Source organism: Orycteropus afer, unplaced genomic scaffold (genome assembly GCF_000298275.1).
Source record: "Orycteropus afer afer isolate SDZICR_OR568_19922 unplaced genomic scaffold, OryAfe1.0 scaffold00061, whole genome shotgun sequence".
NCBI classification, from domain to species: Eukaryota; Metazoa; Chordata; class Mammalia; order Tubulidentata; family Orycteropodidae; genus Orycteropus; species Orycteropus afer.
The window spans coordinates 6,278,362-6,284,633 of NW_006921648.1; positions in this window are offsets into that span (position 1 = coordinate 6,278,362).

Here is a 6,272-nt window from a genome sequence, read left to right on the forward strand (position 1 = left end):
TTTTTTGACATGGTTCTTTGGGCATGGGGGACCCCGTGCTGAGCTGCTAACCTCCGCGATTTGCACAGAGTAAGTCCCAGCATAATAGAAATAAATGCAGCATTTTCTCGGTATATAACATGTCACTTGGGCAAAGGGCTCCAGTGTCTCTGGTGAAGCTGAAATGTGGATTTCCCAGAAACATCTTGTTTTCAGTTAATGATATTTTCTGCTTTTCACCAGGTGGTCTCTTTGGGGGTTTGTTCTGGAATTCATTTCTCCGTGCACACACCAGGCTTCCCACCATTAGTTTATTCAGCAAACATTTACTGAGTGTTTCCTGCATGCCGCACTGGAGCTGAGCATTCCGGTTACAGTGGCCAACAAGAGCAAACCCGTCCTACGTGCTCCCTGCCGTAGGGTGACAGGGTACTTAAACAAAGGAAGGCAGGACGATAGTGTGTCATGATAAGGGATAACATTTCTGTTGTGATCCCTAGTGTTTTCCACAATGTTCCTTCAAAGCAAGTATGGAAGACTTTAACTTGCTCACTTTGGATAGATCATGAAAGATCAGGCACCAGAGGATGTCATGTTTGGTAAAGTAGAACCAGTTACCGTGGAGTCAGGTCTGACTCAGGATGACTCATGTGCATCATACAATTGTGCTTCATGGGTTTGCAGTGGCCGAGATTTTAGGAAGTAGATCCCAGGGCTTTCTTCAAGGAACCTCTGGGTGGACTTGAACTTCCAACCTTTTGGTTAGCTGCTGAGTGCATTAACCATTTGCACCATCCGGGACTCCTGGTAAAGGAGAGGGCCAATGAAAATGAGGAAAACCCTCAGTGAGATGGATCGGCATGATAACGGCAGCAGGAGGTTCCGACCTGCTGAGGAACACGAACGGGGCACTGGGCCGGGCACTGTTTGGTTCTGTTACTCGCAAGCTCGCCATGAGCGGGAGCCCACCTAGGCAGCAACTAACAACAGAAGAGGTGGAAATCAAGTGTTATGGGAAAAGGGAGATGGGCTAGCACAGAGGAGGGGTGAGAGAGCAGGTCGCAGGTGCTGGAACTTGCCGACCAGTATGAATGTCAGCTGTCACTCATTCTAATCTGAACCAGCTCTCCCCTAGAGATAGCTCAGAGTTCATCTTTCTGGAATGCGAAATCTCACAAGGAAAGGCCATCCCGGAGATGGCCTAGCTTTCTAATTGAACATCAGGGCCAGCTCGGATGACTCACAGAGCTGGAATGGGAATAGCCCGTGCATGATGCTCTCCGTGGGGTAAGGGCTTTGAGAAGTCAGTGGGCGTGGAGGGGAGTGGACCTCAGGCAGGTCAGAGAGAGACAAGTGTATCTTTGTCGACTTTAGGCTTAACCCCGCATCAGCTGCTGAGAGGCTCTTCGGAATCACCTTCCTGCCTCGGTTTCCCCTTTGAGTCTGGCTTCCTTCTCGCAGCCTTGTGAACGAGCGATACATCCATGAGGTCATGGATCAGTGCTTCGCTCTTCCCTTAACTGCTAAACAGCCTTCTGTCATGCGCATGCACCACTGTTGTTTCGCTTCTTACCGGCTGAAGGCCATCTGGCTAGTTTCTGCCGACTGTAAGACGTTGCCATCAACATGGACCTACAGGTATTTCTGTGAACATGAGTTTTCCGTTATCCTGGGGCAGACTCCGGAGTGCTCTTGTTGGCGCCAGCACTGATTGTACCTTTAAATTTGCAAACATATATTGCTTCATTCTTTCTAAGGGAGGGTGGACGCAGCAACCTTGGTATCAGGCTTGGATGAATTCTAGGGCTAACACTTCCTACCTAGGGACCCTCACATTGTTTCTCTGAAACGCACGTTGTTTCTCAGCAAATCACGTTGCTTCTCTGAGAATCACGTTTGTTTCTCTGAGAATCAAGTTGCTGCATCTGAATGAATGGTGGAAGACCACCTCCTGCATAGGATTGAGGCGGTCACTCCCTTGCCCGCACAGCTAGAGATTGTGCCTCGGCCACCTGGACCCTGCCTTTGGCATCATGTCCCTCTCTCTGGTGCTCCTTCCTCAGTCGTCCGGGGCAGCCATGCCTGTCCCATCGGCTTCCACACCCTTCTTCCATTCCTGGAACACTTTGCCTACCTTTGCCCTCACCAGCTCCCCTAATCCTGAACTCACCCAATGGAATGTTCCCTCTTTTGAGACGGCTTCCCTTGCTTTTAGTCTAAATCCAGCTGCCTGCTGTAGTCTTTTATTTTTAATTAGCATCTTAATTATTTTCCTTTATAACATTTAACACAATTGGCTCTATAAAAGGAACTGTTTAATTTTTTTTTTTCAGCTGACATTTTCATTGGGGTGATGTTAGATTCCCACACAGTTGTAAGAAATAATGACACAGAGCTTCCTGGTACACTTGACTCAGTTTCCCCCAATGATAACAGTTGGCAGAACCATAGTAAAATATCACAACTGGTATTGAAACTGATAGAGTCCACTGGTCGTATTCAAATCCCCCCACTTGTACTTACTTGCCTTCATGTGTGTTACTGTGTGAGTGTGTGTGTGTTTGATTCTATACAGTTTTGTCACTGGTGTGGCTTCATGTGTCTACCGACACAGTCAAAATGAAGGGTATGTGGCTCACCACAAGGATGCCTTTGTGTTCCTTGTATGACCTCACTCCTCACTCCTCCCATCCCTCCCCCCTGAAAAGCACTACTGTGTTCTCCATTTTTTAACTATTAACATGTCACAAGTCTTATATAACTGAAATCATGCAGTTTGCTACACGTTGGGGTTGACTTTTTTACTCAGCAAAATTTCTCAGAGATTCGTTCAAGCTGTTTTGTCTCTCAATAGTCTATTCCTTTTTACTTGCTGGGTAGAGTCCCATGAAGAGTCCTGGGGGTGCAGTGGTTAAGCGTTGAGCTGCTAACCAAAAGGTCGGTGGTTCCAGTCCACAAGCAGCTCCATGGGAGAAATGGGGTGGTCTGCTTCCCGAAAGGTTTATAGCCTTGGAAACCCCATGGGGCAGTTCTACTCTGTCTTCTAGGGCCAGAATCGACTCAACAGCAGTGGGTTTGGTTTCTGGTTTTAGTGTTTCTAGTGGACATAGGACACCTTGTTTAACCATTCACCTGTTGAAAGACACCCAGATTAATTGCAGTTTTATCTATTGTGAATAAAGCCTGGATGAACGTTAATATACAGAATTTTGTGTAAACATACATTTTCATTTCTCTAAATAAATTGCTGAAGAGTACAGTTTCTGGGCTATATGATAATTTCTTGTTTAGCTTTATAAGAAACTGCATGCCATTTGACTTTCAAAATCCACCTCTGCCAGTACATTGTACGTTCCATCAGGGCAAGTCACTGAGTTTTGTGTATTTGTTTAACCATTGTCTACTGGGGACATGGCACAATCCTTGGAAAATATGTACCTTGCCACTCTATAAATACTTACATATGAGTTAAATAAGGGATGAATGAATGAGCACATGAATAAAAGATTTGGCATAGGGATTAAGTCAAGCAGTGTATGTAAATAAAGGCCAGCTGATAATTTCTCTCTCTGTCCTGCCCAGGGCCCACTCCCTCCACGCCACTGACTTCTCAAAGCTCTTACCCCATGGAGTGTATGTAAATTGTGTATCAGAGTATGAGGTAGGCTCTGACACCGGGTAAACACTTCTGTCATCATCCCCTTTATCAGTCGTGATTTTGCCTGAGGGTGGCATGACTAAACGTTCATGTCCTTTCACCTTCACCATTAAGGCAAACCAAAGTCATGGCCACCTAGCTGGTTCTGACTTATGCCAATCCCACGTGTTAAGAGTAGAACTGCTTCCAGGATTCTCTTGGCTGTAATCTTTAGGGAAGCAGGTCATCTGCTCTTTCTCCTGCAATGCCACTGGATGGGTTTGAACCACCTACCTTTCAGTTAGGAGAAAAGTGAAAACTAATCATCGTGTGGTTTTATGGACCTTCCAGGACCTGAGTTCCTGCTCCTTAATGTCATTTCCTTAAAGAAAAGCCTACCTCCCAGATATACTCCCACCCAAGCAGCAGGGTGGGAGTTTGGGCTTCATAACTTGACAGTCTTCAAAACCACCTGGCTACTTTCTCCAGTAACCACACACCTAAGCAATGGACAAGAGAAGGCTTTGGAATTTGCAGATGAGTGCTGCAGAAGAGTTTAACGCTGTCCCCGGGTCCTCGTGGCCTCAGACTATGAAATAAATATTGGTGAGGCCAATGGAGATGGCACCATGGTTAACAGAGAGAAAATGAGCAATTCTCATATGCCCGAGGAAAGTGCAGTTCTCCATAATGTCTTGATCTCCGTACAAGGAGCTAGTAAAGAAAAGCAGTCCTAATAATAAAAATAGAAATGAGGTTTTCTCAACCAAAAAAAAATGCCACTGGAGTGATGAGCTGTCATACAGGACCTGGAGAGAAGAGAAAGAGACGTCTGAGGTGACTATAATTAGGCTTATCCAGAGAGTGAGGGTGCCCAGCATCCATGTGCTGGTGCTCTGCTTCTTTCTAGAATCTCCATCAAAGTTCTCCAAAGGAACGGAATAGGAAGGAGGTCAAAGCTGATTCTGGTAGACCTAGCCTCCTCTCACTCTGTCCAGCCTGGAGCTGGATGAAGAGAGGGTCTTCACTGGGTGACTTGGGCCACTTATAACAGGAAGAAGAAGAAGAGAAAAAAAAAAAAAAATATATATATATATATATATATTATGTATTGCCCCTTAGTGTGGAAGTACCCTTTATAGAAAGCTTACTTAATATAGGTTAGCACTAAAACAAAATACAGGTCACCAGCAGCCTCAACACCAGTATGTGAATGGCTCCTTGATGCTTCGACGCACCTAAGAGTCATCTACGTATAAACATACACCAACAATCATGGAGGTGGCACAGGGCCAGGCCACATTGTGTTCTGTTGTAGAGGAGGTCACTGTGAGTCAGAGCCAACTCAAGCATGACAAACAACAACGTTGAAATCCATTTTCAGGAAGACATTGTACAACAACATGGAAGAGATCAGAAGCGTGGAACCATACTGAAGAAGGAAGCTGCCACTGTTGAGTCCGTGCTGACTCACGGTGACTCAAGAGAGTCCAAGTAGGGCTGGGTTCCATGAGGTTTGCAGTGGCTGTGATCTTTAGGAAATAGATCACCAGGTCTTTCTTTCAAGACACCTCAGTGTTTGCAAACCAACAACCTTCCAGTTAGTAGCCACACATTTAACTGTTTCCACCATCTGTACCTAGGGCCTGGGCGTATGAATTGAAATAAGTTACTTCGTTTCCCCCATCCTCAGTTTCCTTTTCTGTGATATGGGAGGGATCATAGTTCCTTCCTTCTTGAGTAGTTGGGAAGGTGAAATGAGATAATGCGTGTCAAAACACTTGGCATAGCATCTAACGCACCATAAAGTGCACAGTACATCTTAGCTTGTTCTTTTTTATGGTATTTCTTGGAATCATGTGGCTGTTGACGGAGCAATGGCTATGCAGAAAGATAAAACGAAAAATGGAATGGCTGGGCCGGTGAGAGGCCAGGGTTGGAGAAAGGGAGGGTGGAAGCCTGCTGAGAAGCTGAGTGATATTAGAGGAAGGATCAGCACCCTGGAAGTTGGTGTTTTCACTTAAAAAGGTCATAAAATATTAACATCCCCCAGAGATACCCAGAAGAACACTGGTGTCAGCTACCACCCGCTGCTGTACATCAGAGCCTCCTTGGAGATGTCTGTGGCCCAGTTATGAGGAGGGAGAACGGGGCTGGGGGTGGGACAGTGTGGTGGCAGGGATTCTAATTGCTTGCTTCTGAAGATGAAAGCCCTAGAGTCAGGGGAGAAGGGGAGAGTGGAACCTCTTCTCCAACCCTGGCCTCTCACCAGCCCAGCCATCCCATTTTTTGTTTTATCTTTCTGCATAGCCATTGCCCCATAACAGCCACATGATTCCAAGAAATATCATAAAAAAGAACAAGCTAAGTTAGCAATGGGCTCTCCTTAGAAAGACGAGAAGGTGGGTGCCTTCGGTTGTTGGTCCTGTAATGCAAGAACCCCAAGTAGTTGGCTTCAATGAACAGAAATGTATTTTCTCCTGGTTGCTATTCAGTCAATCCCAAGTCATGACTACCTCATAGGACAGAGGAGGACTGCCTCATGGTGTTTCCGAGGGTGTAAATCTTTATGGAAGTAGACCACCACATCTTTCTCTCTTGGAGCTGATGGGGGATTCAGATCACTGATCTTTCAGCTAGCAGCCAAGCACTTAAC